Raw genomic sequence first — 13,329 nt, forward strand, 5'->3', positions numbered from 1 at the left:
AGTCTGGCTAAGGGTTTATCTATCTTGTTTATTTTCTCAAAGAACCAACTTTTGGTTCTGTTGATTCTTTCTATGGTCCTTTTTGTTTCTACTTGGTTGACTTCAGCTCTGAGTTTGATTATTTCCGGCCTTCTACTCCTCCTGGGTGTATTTGCTTCTTTTTGTTCTAGATCTTTTAGGTGTGCTGTCAAGCTGCTGACATATGCTCTTTCCTGTTTCTTTCTGCAGGCACTCAGCGCTATGAGTTTTCCTCTTAGCACAGCTTTCATTGTGTCCCATAAGTTTGAGTATGTTGTATCTTCATTTTCATTAAATTCTGAAAAGTTTTTAATTTCTTTCTTTATTTCTTCCTTGACCAGGTTATCATTGAGTAGTGCACTGTTCAATTTCCACGTATATGTGGGCATTCTTCCCTTATTGTTATTGAAGACCAGATTTAGGCCGTGGTGGTCCGATAGCACGCATGGGATTATTTCTATCTTTCTGTACCTGTTGAGGCCCGTTTTTTGACCAATTATATGGTCAATTTTGGAGAAAGTACCATGAGGAGCTGAGAAGAAGGTATATCCTTTTGCTTTAGGATAGAATGTTCTATAAATATCCGTTAAGTCCATTTGGCTCATGACTTCTCTTAGTCTGTCGACATCACTGTTTAATTTCTGTTTCCATGATCTGTCCATTGGTGAGAGTGGGGTGTTGAAATCTCCCACTATTATTGTGTGAGGTGCAATGTGTGTTTTGAGCTTTAGTAAGGTTTCTTTTACGTATGTAGGTGCCCTTGTATTTGGGGCATAGATATTTAGGATTGAGAGTTCATCTTGGTGGATTTTTCCTTTGATGAATATGAAGTGTCCTTCCTTATCTTTTTTGATGACTTTTAGTTGGAAATTGATTTTATTTGATATTAGAATGGCTACTCCAGCTTGCTTCTTCTGACCATTTACTTGGAAAGTTGTTTTCCAGCCTTTCACTCTGAGGTAGTGTCTGTCTTTGTCTCTGAGGTGTGTTTCCTGTAGGCAGCAGAATGCAGGGTCCTCGTTGCATATTCAGTTTGTTAATCTATTTCTTTTTATTGGGGAGTTGAGGCCATTGATATTGAGACATATTAAGGAATAGTGATTATTGCTTCCCATTATATTCATATTTGGAAGTGAGGTTATGTTTGTGTGCTTTCATTCTCTTTGTTTTGTTGCCAAGACGATTAGTTTCTTGCTTCTTCTAGGGTATAGCTTGCCTCCTTATGTTGGGCTTTACCATTTATTATCCTTTGTAGTGCTGGATTTGTAGAAAGATATTGTGTAAATTTGGTTTTGTTATGGAATATCTTGGTTTCTCCATCAACGTTAATTGAGAGTTTTGCTGGATACAGTAACCTGGGCTGGCATTTGTGTTCTCTTAGGGTCTGTATAACATCAGTCCAGGATCTTCTGGCCTTCATAGTTTCTGGCGAGAAGTCTGGTGTGATACTGATAGGTCTCCCTTTATATGTTACTTGACCTTTTTCCCTTACTGCTTTTAATATTCTTTCTTTATTTTGTGCGTTTGGTGTTTTGACAATTATGTGACAGGAGGTGTTTCTTTTCTGGTCCAATCTATTTGGAGTTCTGTAGGCTTCTTGTATGTTTATGGGTATATCTTTTTTTAGGTTAGGGAAGTTTTCTTCTATGATTTTGTTGAAGATATTTACTGGTCCTTTGAGCTGGGAGTCTTCACTCTCTTCTATACCTATTATCCTTAGGTTTGATCTTCTCATTGAGTCCTGGATTTCCTGTATGTTTTGGACCAGTAGCTTTTTCCGCTGTACATTATCTTTGACAGTTGAATCAATGATTTCTATGGAATCTTCTGCTCCTGAGATTCTCTCTTCCATCTCTTGTATTCTGTTGGTGAAGCTTGTATCTACAGCTCCTTGTCTCTTCTTTTGGTTTTCTATATCCAGGGTTGTTTCCATGTGTTCTTTCTTGATTGCTTCTATTTCCATTTTTAATTCCTTCAACTGTTTGATTGTGTTTTCCTGGAATTCTTTCAGGGATTTTTGCGATTCCTCTCTGTAGGCTTTTACTTTTTTATTAATGTTTTCCTGTGCTTCCCTAAATGTGTTCATGTCTTTCTTGAAGTCCTCCAGCATCATTATCAAATATGATTTTGAAACTAGATCTTGCTTTTCTGGTGTGTTTGGATATTCCATGTTTGTTTTGGTGGGAGAATTGGGCTCTGATGATGGCATGTAGTCTTGGTTTCTGTTGCTTGGGTTCCTGCGCTTGCCTCTCGCCATCAGATTATCTCTAGTGTTACTTTGTTCTGCTATTTCTGACAGTGGCTAGACTGTCCTATAAGCCTGTGTGTCAGGAGTGCTGTAGACCTGTTTTCCTCTCTTTCAGTCATTTATGGGGACAGAGTGTTCTGCTTTCGGGCGTGTAGTTTTTCCTCTCTACAGGTCTTCAGCTGTTCCTGTGGGCCTGTGTCTTGAGTTTACCAGGCAGCTTTCTTGCAGCAGAAAATTTGGTCTTACCTGTGGTCCCGAGGCTCAGGTTTGCTCGTGGGGTGCTGCCCAGGGGCTCTCTGCAGCGGCAGCAACCAGGAAGACCTGTGCCGCCCCTTCCGGGAGCTTCAGTTCACCAGGGTTCCAGATGGTCTTTGGCTTTTTCCTCTGGCGTCTGAGATGTGTGTGCAGGGAGCAGTCTCTTCTGGTTTCCCAGGCTTGTCTGCCTCTCTGAAGGTTTAGCTCTCCCTCCCACGGGAAATGGGTGCAGAGAACTGTTTATCCGGTCTGTTTCCTTCAGGGTCCGGCGGTGTCTCTGGCAGGGGTCCTGCCGCTCCTGGGCCCTCCCCCACGGGAGCCCAGAGGCCTTATACAGTTTCCTCTTGGGCCAGGGATGCGGGCAGGGGTGAGCAGTGTTGGTGGTCTCTTCCGCTCTGCAGCCTCAGGAGTGCCCACCTGACCAGGTGGTTGGGTCTCTCTCTCACCGGGTCTGGGAGCAGAGAGCTGCTGCGTGCCGGGATCCGCGGGTCCGTTTTGTGCTTTAAGAATAAAAAATGGGGAAGTCTGCCATGGACGGTGTTTGTGGAGAGAAGGCAGCACAAGAGAAAAAAGAAATAGATAAGGTGTCCTTAGGGAGGTTTGACAATGTGAGTGCTCTCCCCATAATCAGAAGTGGAGAGGAATGTAGGAATCTGAATATCTCCTTGATGCAGGTTGGCAGGTGTGAGGTTGGCTCTGTATGCCTGGAGGAATGACATAAGCAGTGGCCTCAAGTGTGATACCAGGTTTGTACCCATGTCAACTCTTGTGTGAAAGTGAAATTACCAAAGAATACAAATTTCTCTTTAGCACAGAAACTAAGAGTAGAATTGTATATACATTTTTCCTCATCTTTATCAAAAGTAATAGGCAATGATTAAAATAATCACTTATTTATTTATTTGTTTATTTATTTATTTATTTATTTATTTATTTATTGACTATGTCAGACTCCATTATTTTATTCCCTAAAAAGCTTCTGCCAAATGTGGTCTAGCATCTGGTGTATGTGTCTGTGTGTGAATGTTTCTCTCTCTCTCTCTCTCTCTCTCTCTCTCTCTCTCTCTGTGTGTGTGTGTGTGTGTGTGTGTGTGTGTGTGTATGCACATGCACACACAGGCATAGTCACATGTGTGGATATCCATGTACAAATATGTACATATATGTACATAGATATAGGCCCAAGGTCAATACCAAGTTTCTCCCTTAATTGTTTTTCTGGGTTTTTTTGTTTGTTTGTTTGTTTGTTTTTTGAGACAGGATTTCTTACTAATATTATTTGAAGCATATAGGTTTGTATACACTGTCTTCCTAGGAAGCCCAGGTATCCACTGCCTCTTCTTCAGTATTGACATTATAGATGCGAGTGACCATGTCCAACTTTTACAAGAGGGCTAAGGATTTAAATCCAGCTCCTCATGATTGCATAGCAAGCACTTGACTGACAATTTCATATCCATGTTCCCTTTTATATCACTATAAAAGATGAAAAATAATGGTCAAAATATAAAAGAGATGTGAGAGTATTATTTTTCAATTTTTTAATCTTTTTTTTTAATTTCAGTCTAAGTAGGAACACACATGTAATAAAATAAAGCAATGAGACAGATTTCATGGTAAGACTATTCTCTAATAATTATCTGGCTCAAACCTATGGAGTTACATATTGGAACGTAAACATAAACTTGTCTCAGTTTATTAGGAAAGGAACTGACATTGATAGATTTTTAATGACTTTTAAACTTATATAGTAGGAAGTATTTTCATTAGAAATTTAAGAGGTTCTTGAGAAACTGAATCTTTTAAAATAATATTTTCCTTGAAAGTTAAGCTACACACTGAATTGGTCTTTTGAATATAGGTACATAGGATAGTATCTGTGCAAAGCTACATTGTACCTGGGACAATGCTGATGAGAGAGGAAGGATGTGTCACATAGAGATATGCGTCTGGACAAAAGGACTGAGACAGACTGACTCAATGACAAGCTTCAAACAAGAATAGGCCTCCATCTCTTTTTCCAAAGAACTGGGCAAATCCAGTCAAATCGGTTACTAGAAAAACCCTAGACTTCAGTCAGCCAATCAGAAGCTGCCCTGCCACCTGGCCTGAGGCAAGGGCAATGGGTCAGCAATATTTTCCAGGTTTTCCCAGCAACAGATTCCAGCCTACCTCCCCATCACCCAGCAATGGTTCTGGAATGTCGCTAGATATAGAGCCAACATATTAAGATAAAGGTCACCTACACCTCCTTCAGATTCCCCTAGTTTGTTTTAAATTTGACCTGCAAACTCAATTGCATGTCTCCTTCTTGGTAAATGGAAGACACCAGCATGCTAGATTTCTACAGAATAAAATGCTCTGTTTTTGAATACTATTTGAGTTCAGGGTATAATTCTTTAGCAAATCATGGATCCTTAAATGGAGGTGATGGGCAGAGGATCTTAAAAAAATCTTGCTCCTAATGGATTTTTGAAATAATGTTAGCTGATTCTCAGGTAAACTCATGAAACAGGAAACAGGAGAACAGGATCAGTTGCATACCTGTGTTCCTGTACATCCAACGACAGCTAGATCATAATCACTCTTCTTGTGGTTTAAATGGAAACTGCTCCCCACAGCCCCACAGGATCATGTGTTTGAACATTGGTTCTCCACCAATTTAGAAAGCCCCTGTGATTTTTTTTAAGCAGGTAAAGACTAGTTGGAGGAAGTGGATCACTGGGAGTGGCCCATGCATTTTGATAGCCAAGCCCATTTCCTGTTCATTTTACACCGGCTAAGGGTGTCATGTATCCAGCTGGTCTCCAATGTGTGCTGTCAGGCTCTCCCTACCTGCTGTCATGTCTTCACTGGCATGATAAAATCTATCTTTTTGAACAGGAAGCTAGATAAACCTTTCTTCCTTACATAGCTTTCATCAGGTTTTTTATCAGGAACTGTGAGTGTAATAAGTACAAAGTACATGTAATTGGTGAAGTTGCAATGCAATGTTTGTTTTGAAGACTCAAGGAATGTGGATATATACTACATTCATTGGAATGTTTTGTGACAAAGGAAGTGTTCTCTTTTATATTGAAGTGATTACAGTCATCAGCGATGGTTATGAACTTGAGATATGATTATTGAAACTAGAAACTGATGTTTAAAAATGTATTCAATTTTAATGAATTTAAATTTTGAGGTCATCTGACTTAGAAACTCTAGAACTATCCTTAATTTGATCCCAGGTTGAATTCAGAGCATTTTTAAGATTTTACAATTTTATAAAGATGAGAAAAACATATTGCCCATCCCCCAAAAATATTGAGTGCAGGTAAAATTGTAATTTTCAGAATCATCTTTTATACTGTGAATCTTGTATCATATGCCAATTGTTTGTGATATTTCTTTGCACAGATAATAATCCTGGTGCCTCGTACACCTCTGCTGTGTGTGTGTGTGTGTGTGTGTGTGTATGTGTGTGTGTTTGTTTGTGTGTGTCTGTGTGTGTGTGTGTGTGTGAGTTGCTTTTGTTTGTTTGTTTGTTTGTTTTTTTGAGGTCCAGAGGTTGACCTATATCTTCCTCTAACACTCTTACTTTATACTTTTCAAAACAGTTTTCTCACTGAATGTGTAGTGCTCTAAATAAAGGAAATTAGATGGCAATAAAGCACCAGGCATACTATCTCTACTTTCTAGCCCAAGGATTACAGTGGCGATGCATTATTCAGTTTATACTTTGAATGATTATTGGAGATCTTCATGTTAGATCACTGAATCATCTCCATATCCCCTCACCTGGGTCTTTTTACCATCACAAGTGAATGTTTCGCATAGATAATTAACCTATCACATACTTCAATGCTACACATAGAGTAATCTTAAAATTTCATCCCCATACTTTGGTTACCTATTCCATATACTGGAATGCTTAAAAGTAATTACAAAATAGTTTTGAATTATACAATTTGATACCCAGAAGCTTCAACGTTCAGATTAAGTTCTTCTATAATAAAGACTGGGATTGTACACTGTCAAACAACCTAGCCAGTCGGTGGGTCATTTAGAAATATTGAGTCAGAAGAGAAAACACATTTGTCTATTGTGCACACACATCATAATATGGGTTCAACCAAAATTCTTTCCCTAGATAGTTGGAATCCAGCGTGCTGTCTCTGCTAGATGTTAACCATAGACTATAAAAAATGTTTCCTTTTTCAAATACATTTGAGAAATGTCAAAGTAACAAGGGTTAAATGATTTGATTTTGTTGCAGGATTTCTTTCTGTGTGTTTCTCTCCTTCTCTGTCTTTCTATATCTCTCTGTCTCTGTCTCTGTCTCTCTCTGTGTTCTACAAGTTTATATTTCATATTATTATAAATTGTAAGAGGTAAGAGGAGTAGTCACTGGAAAGCAGCCTACAATTTCATAAATATACCTAATCACTGTAATGATTAATATTGATTTGTTTTATTTTAAATTAATTTTATTTCACATTCTTCAACATTCTGCCTGCATATGTGTCTATGTGACAGTGTCAGATCCTCTGGAACTGGAGTTATAAACAAGTGTGAGCAGCTGTGTCACTGCTAGGAATTGATCGGTTCTTCTGCAAGAGCAGTTGGTGCTCTTAATTACCGAGCCATCTATCTCGCCCTAATATTGGTTTTTAATAAGGTTTTATCTGTCATCATATAGAAACCAAACATATGAGCATGTCTGTGAGGGACTTTCTAGTTGAGTTGATTAAGTAATATCTGTCTTAGATATGAGCAGCACCAGTACATGGAAGAAATGAAAAGGAGAAAGGAGCTGCTCAGTATCATGCATTTCTCTGCTTCTGACTGAAGATAACATTATGACCTCTTGGCTCAACCTTTTGCTGTACCTCCCCTGATATGATCTATTGTTCCCCCAAACTAAGCCAAAACAAACTTCTCTTAGTAAAATGTGTGAAGTGATTTGTAATGCCAATGTGTGGAAGGAAGGGACTAATGCAGCCATGAAACACTTTTCTAGGTGAAAATGCTTCTCAGCATGTTTTTCCTCTCTAGATTTTATAAATCTTCATAAACACCAGGTATCCTTGGCTTTCACAGTTGTCAGAAAGGCTGCACTGACAGAAATTATGGGTCTATAGAAAAACACTGGCATCCCTGTACCTTTCTCTGAAAAACTGATTCTTCTGTTCTCTTTTCTTACATGTTTCTCCCTCCAGTGTTGTAGAACTTGGGGTTATGATATCTTCATTTGAGGTATCACAATCGTATACTGGGCTTCTGCTATCTGAAATCCCTAAGTGACTCTTGATTTCTAAATTTCATTCTTTGTGGGCAGTGTGTGAGGTGGCAGTCCTAATATGGTGCCCGGGACTGCAGCTAAGTCTCATGACTAGCACCTGACTTCCTCACACACCTGAAACTAGCCACATCCATTGTGAGAGCTGTGCAGGTGCACCATGACGCAAGATCAGGCCAAGTGACGTGGACCTATGAACTGAGATTACGCAGACTGGACTGAGGAGGCAGAGTTGAGGTAGGATATAATGGAGTGTGCTCAGGGGCTGAAAAGGGGGAGAGAGAAGAAAAGAAAAGAAAGATTCCTGCTTGCATGGTGTAAGGTTCCTGAATAAACCGCTTTGAGAAGAACACTGTGTCGTCCCTCTTTTCTGCGGGTCGGAGACAGAAAGGACAAGTGGTGGCCCTTACGGGGACCCTCCTCCTTCCTTCAGAACTCATCACGGTCAGGGTAGCTAGCCCTAAAGTTCCCAGGTAAGTGGGATGAAAAAAGTTCTCAGATTGAGACTATAAGGTTCCCGGTTTTGGGACAACTTGCACCATGCACAATAGGGAACTCAACATCAGCTCAGACAGTTCTCCAAGCCCTCAAGGATTTGTTAAAAGTGAAAGGAATCAGGTTAAAGAAAGAAACAGTAGAGACTTTTTTAAAATCAGTGGACCCGGTTGCTCCATGGTTTCTGGAGACAGGACATCTTACAATGCCCAATTGGGAGAAATTAGAAAAAGATTTGAGGTTTGCAGAGGAGCAAGGGTTTTACCAAAAGGAGTACTGCCAGTGTGGAAATTAGTGAAAACTTACATAGGGGATGAGGAAAGGTGTGGCGCAGAGCTCCAAAAGGGAAATGAGGCACTAAATCAGGTTAGGGAGGAACATTCTCAAAAACCAGAGACCGAAGGAAATTCTAGCGAGGGGGAAATGTCGGAAGATGATCTGGAAAGCATCGCTGACAGCTTAGAGAAAGTGAAACTAAAGGTAGGACCATCTGCTCCGGGGCCACCTCATTTGCCTCTGTACACTCTGGGTGGGGCAGAGGGACGCAGCTTACACCCGGAAACCTGGAGAGAACTGCGAGCCCAATGCTTCACTGTATTTCAGGATGCATAGGGCAATTGCACACATAAGCTGTTGGACTGGAAGATCATCCCAAGGCTGGCTGAGGGCATCCGCGCATACAGGGTTATTGTCGATTATGTAGTGGCACATCTAGAATCCTTACACTGCTTTTGCATGACTCCTAGTGATTGGCAAAATCTGGCTCGCGCCTGTCTCACATCAGGTCAGTACTGGGACTGGAAGGCATATTATATTGAGTTTGCCACTGAGCAGGCAAAGTTCAACGCTCATAATGGGCAGCCTGCCTGGGATCAAGATATGTTCTTAGGACAAGGGAGATTTACGGCAGGGAGCTCCCTTGCTCTAGATACATCCATAGATATCCCCAGCCTAAACACTTGTTCATTATCCAACCTCAATGGCTCAGTTAGCCTTGCTTGGCATTCATCGGTGTATACAGTAATTAGGCATCCCGCCAAAGGATTTGATAGTTCCCTGTAATGTAAAGCAGCTGGAAGTGTTGTCAGCCTCAATAGATGATTGGACTATTTTGAAGTGCAGTTTTCAGGGCAACTTTGATAATCACTTTCCCAAAGATCCAACCCTACAATTGCTTACAGCTCATCCTGTGATTTTTCCTCATATTACTTCAAAAAATCCTTTATAGGATGCTCCGCTTATCTTTATAGATGGCTCCAAGACAGGACAGGGAGCATATTTGGTGGCAGGGTATTCACCAGTTACCATACAATTTCCCCCTGCTTCACCTCAAGTTATTGAGTTACAAATTGTGATTAAGGTGTTTGAATTATATCCAGGTCCTTTTAATTTGATTTCTGATAGCCAATATGTTGTTAATATGTTACTCTGTTTGGAAGTGGTGGGCAAAGTTAATTTAAAATCTACCATTGGAAATTTAGTTGTTACTTTACATCATTTAATTTTAAAGAGTTCCTCACCCTTTTTTGTACAACACACTCGTGCTCATACCAGATTGCCTGGACCCCTGGCTGAGGGGAATGATATTGTAGATATAGCCTCTAGGGCACGCATAACCTTCTTCATTGCTTCACCTGTTACATTGGCCCGAGACTTTCATTCACACTTTCATGTTAACTCCAAGACCTTGTCTTCCTGATTTAAAATTTCTCATGCAGAGGCGAGAGATATTGTAAAAATGTGCCAAAAATGTGCCCCGTTATTGCCTCAGATTGGGGTTGGGGGTCAATCCACATGGGTTGCACCCTCTACACCTATGGCAAATGGATGTTACCCAATTTCCAGAATTTTGAAAGTTAAAATATCTTCATATTTTCATTGATACATTTTCTGGAGTTGTTTTTGCCTCTTACAAAAAGGAGAGAAGGCACATTACATGATTGTACATTGCTTTGAAGCTTGGGGTGCCTGGGGGCAGCCTAAAGAATTGGAAACTGATAATGGGCCGGCCTATACTTCTGCTTCTTTTGCTTCCATTTATAAAATGATGGGTGCTCGATTGACACATGGATTGCCCTACAACTCTCAGGGGCAGGGCATTATTGAACGAGCCCATTGCACCCTAAAGGAATACTTAATTAAACAAAAGGGGGTAATTGCCTCTGCTGGCTCCACCCCTATGGAAAGACTAGCCATTGCCCTTTTTACCTTGTATTTTTTGAATGAGGAAAAACATGGGCCGGTCGCAGCTGAGCATCACGGCAACCCTGATGCTTCTTCAAAAGGCATAGTCATGTGGAAGGACTTCCTAACTGGTACTTGGCAGGGCCCTGATCCAGTCTTGGTTTGGATGAGAGGGTCTGTTTGCATATTTCCCCAGGATCATCGGCAGCGGCTGTGGATACCGGAGAGGCTGACCAGAGCGGTATAACATGAACGGAAGGAGGATACTAGGGATTTTCCTAGTGTTGGCGACGCTTCCTGCGGAGATTGCCAAAGACCTCCACTGGGGGCTTTTATCCATGTTTCCCAAGCCCCTGCCGCTGGCGCATTCGGCGCAAATGTTCCCCCAATTTTTTTCCTCTAATGCTTTGCTAAAGCTACCCTTCCTACTCTGGGATGGAGATATAGCACCCATAAATGATTTGATGCGACTTTAGTTAGAAGGGTTGCTATGCTTTCAGATGATATCTGATATTTCCCAGAATAGTTATTGCATTCAATTATATTTTCATTCAGCAGCATGGTTTGATATGCCAATTAATATTACTACCAGAGCTAATGCCACATGGATTCAAGGAGTGTGGCCTGCCATGATTTCCAAAGGCAATGCTAGCATACCTTCTCAACCTAGATGGGCTACCTTTTGTAAGGGTACACGTGATTCCCTTCCACCTTGGACTGGGTGTCAGGCAAGAAAGGTGGCTTGGGCTGTAAAGAATTATTTTACCTTTTCTCCTTATATTAGCATAGGCCATAATAGCTCATTTTCAGGATATAATTGGACTTATCAATATCCAGCTCAGGTAGTAGGCAGTAATCCTTTGGATGTGTGATTGTTTTATGGGGTGAATGGCAGTTGTACAGATCTTTCTGCTCTGAGTATGCTGATGGGAGGGGGTTGGGGTAATCCAAGCTTTCATTGGAATGGGTCTATAGGGTTTGAGACCTCTGTGTCTCAATGTGTTGGAGGGCAAAATATTACATTTGAGGCAATGCCTGTCTGTATGTGGTCTCCTCTTGTGTTTATTATTTATAATGGTAGTTATGATGATAAGATTTTAAATTGTAGTAATGGCAATTGTTATTATAGCATGTGTTGGAATGCATCTGCATATTCTTTGGCTGTAGTGACTAGGATGACTCGCTTTGTACCCTGGCCTGTTCAGGCTCCATCTTCTATGACTTTGTTTAGGCCCAAAAGGGATTTTGGCATTACTGCAGCCATTGTGACTGCTATAGCAGTTTCTGCTGCTGGAGCCATTACTGCAGCCATAACCCTTACCTCCATAGAACAGTCTGCGGCAGCTGTAAATAATTTATCCACAGGTGTTGCAGAAGCTTTGGATGTTCAGGGTAATATTAATAGTCAGTTGAAAGCGGGAATTTTGCTGCTGTATCAAAGGGTCGATTTGCTCCAGGAGCACGTGGATATTATGATGGACTTAATGCAATTGGGTTGTGAGTAGAAATATTAAGGACTGTGTGTCACCTCCATACCATTTGTGAATGTCACTTGTGCTGCTCAGTTATCCCATAATATTTCTCAGTATCTTACAGGAATTTGGTCTCAACATTTTGATGGACTACTTCAGGAATTGAGACAATCCATCATCCATATCAATTACACCCGAGTGGACGTGTCCTTAGCTGGAGGACTGGCTGATTGGATTGCCGCCACTGCCTCACAGCTGAAAGAATGGGGTGGACTTGCTGGACTTGCCCTATGACTGATTCTTATTAACGTCCTGGCCTTTTGGTGCATGTGCCGTATACAGTTTCATCAGTGCAGAACAAAAACCTTAATGATACAGGCTTTTGCAGTGGTGGAGACGCAACAGTCTCCTCAAGTGTGGCTTGGCATGATAGAGAAGTAGTCAATGACGGGTAAGGCTCCCTGGGCATATCACCAACCTAAGACAGGGACCAACCTAAGCTGTTTGTCTCCCGATGACGGGTAAGAGGCATTGCTATAGGGGGTAACCTAAGACAGGCATTGTCTCTGCCAAAAACATAAAGAAGGGGGAAATGTGGGGAGCGGGTGTGGCGCCAGTCCTAATATGGTGCCCGGGACTGCAGCTAAGTCTCATGACTAGCACCTGACATCCTCACACACCTGAAACTAGCCACGTCCATTTTGAGAGCTGCACAGGCGCATCATGACACAATATCAGGCCATGTGACGTGGACCTATGAACTGAGATTACACAGACTAGACTGATGAGGCAGCGTTGAGGGAGGATATAAGGGAGTGTGATCAGGGTTCAAAAGGGTGAGAGAGAAGAAAAGAAAAGAAAGATTCCTGCTTGCATGCTGTAAGATTCCTGAGTAAACTGCTTTGAGAAGAATGCTGTGTCGTCCCTCTTTTCTGAGGGTCAGAGACAGAAGGGACAATTTTTTTTTATGAATATTGATACTGTCTTCCAAGTGTGTTTTATTGAGCTGTTAGAATAATTCCTGATACAGACTTTACTAAGTGTATAGGTGAGCATATGGCAGAGACAGTGGCTTTGATTTACATATGAGAGTATTAAATAAGAGTAGAAGAAGCTGAATCTATCTTCTTTACCTCCAAGAACCCAGAGGTAAACTATACCAGCAGTTTTGCATCAACCTCCATCGTGGGTCCTAATAATAATAATATTGAACTAGATACAGGTTACAGCCAGGGCTTGGGCTTCTGGAGAAAAGAGTTTGGTGAATGAGATAGGCAGTAGAGGAATAATTAGCTATTTATGAGCTATTACCTCGAAACACTGAGATGTGAGTTAAGTTTCTTAGCCTCCAAAAGAGAAATTTTAAGTGAAAATGA

The 13,329-nt window shown here is 41.1% G+C and overlaps 1 long non-coding RNA gene across 1 annotated transcript; it reads left to right on the forward strand.

Moving 5' to 3' along the window:
• The first annotated feature begins 7,913 nt into the window (after nt 1-7,913).
• Nucleotides 7,914-12,865, forward strand: LOC148001509 (uncharacterized). The gene is made up of 2 exons (XR_015635418.1): nt 7,914-8,275; nt 10,678-12,865. It is a non-coding gene; the product is annotated as an uncharacterized LOC148001509 (long non-coding RNA).
• Nucleotides 12,866-13,329: the final 464 nt, after the last annotated feature.

The sequence above is a fragment of the Rattus norvegicus genome, chromosome 13 (assembly GCF_021556685.1).
Source record: "Rattus norvegicus strain SHRSP/BbbUtx chromosome 13, alternate assembly SHRSP_T2T, whole genome shotgun sequence".
Taxonomy (NCBI): domain Eukaryota; kingdom Metazoa; phylum Chordata; class Mammalia; order Rodentia; family Muridae; genus Rattus; species Rattus norvegicus.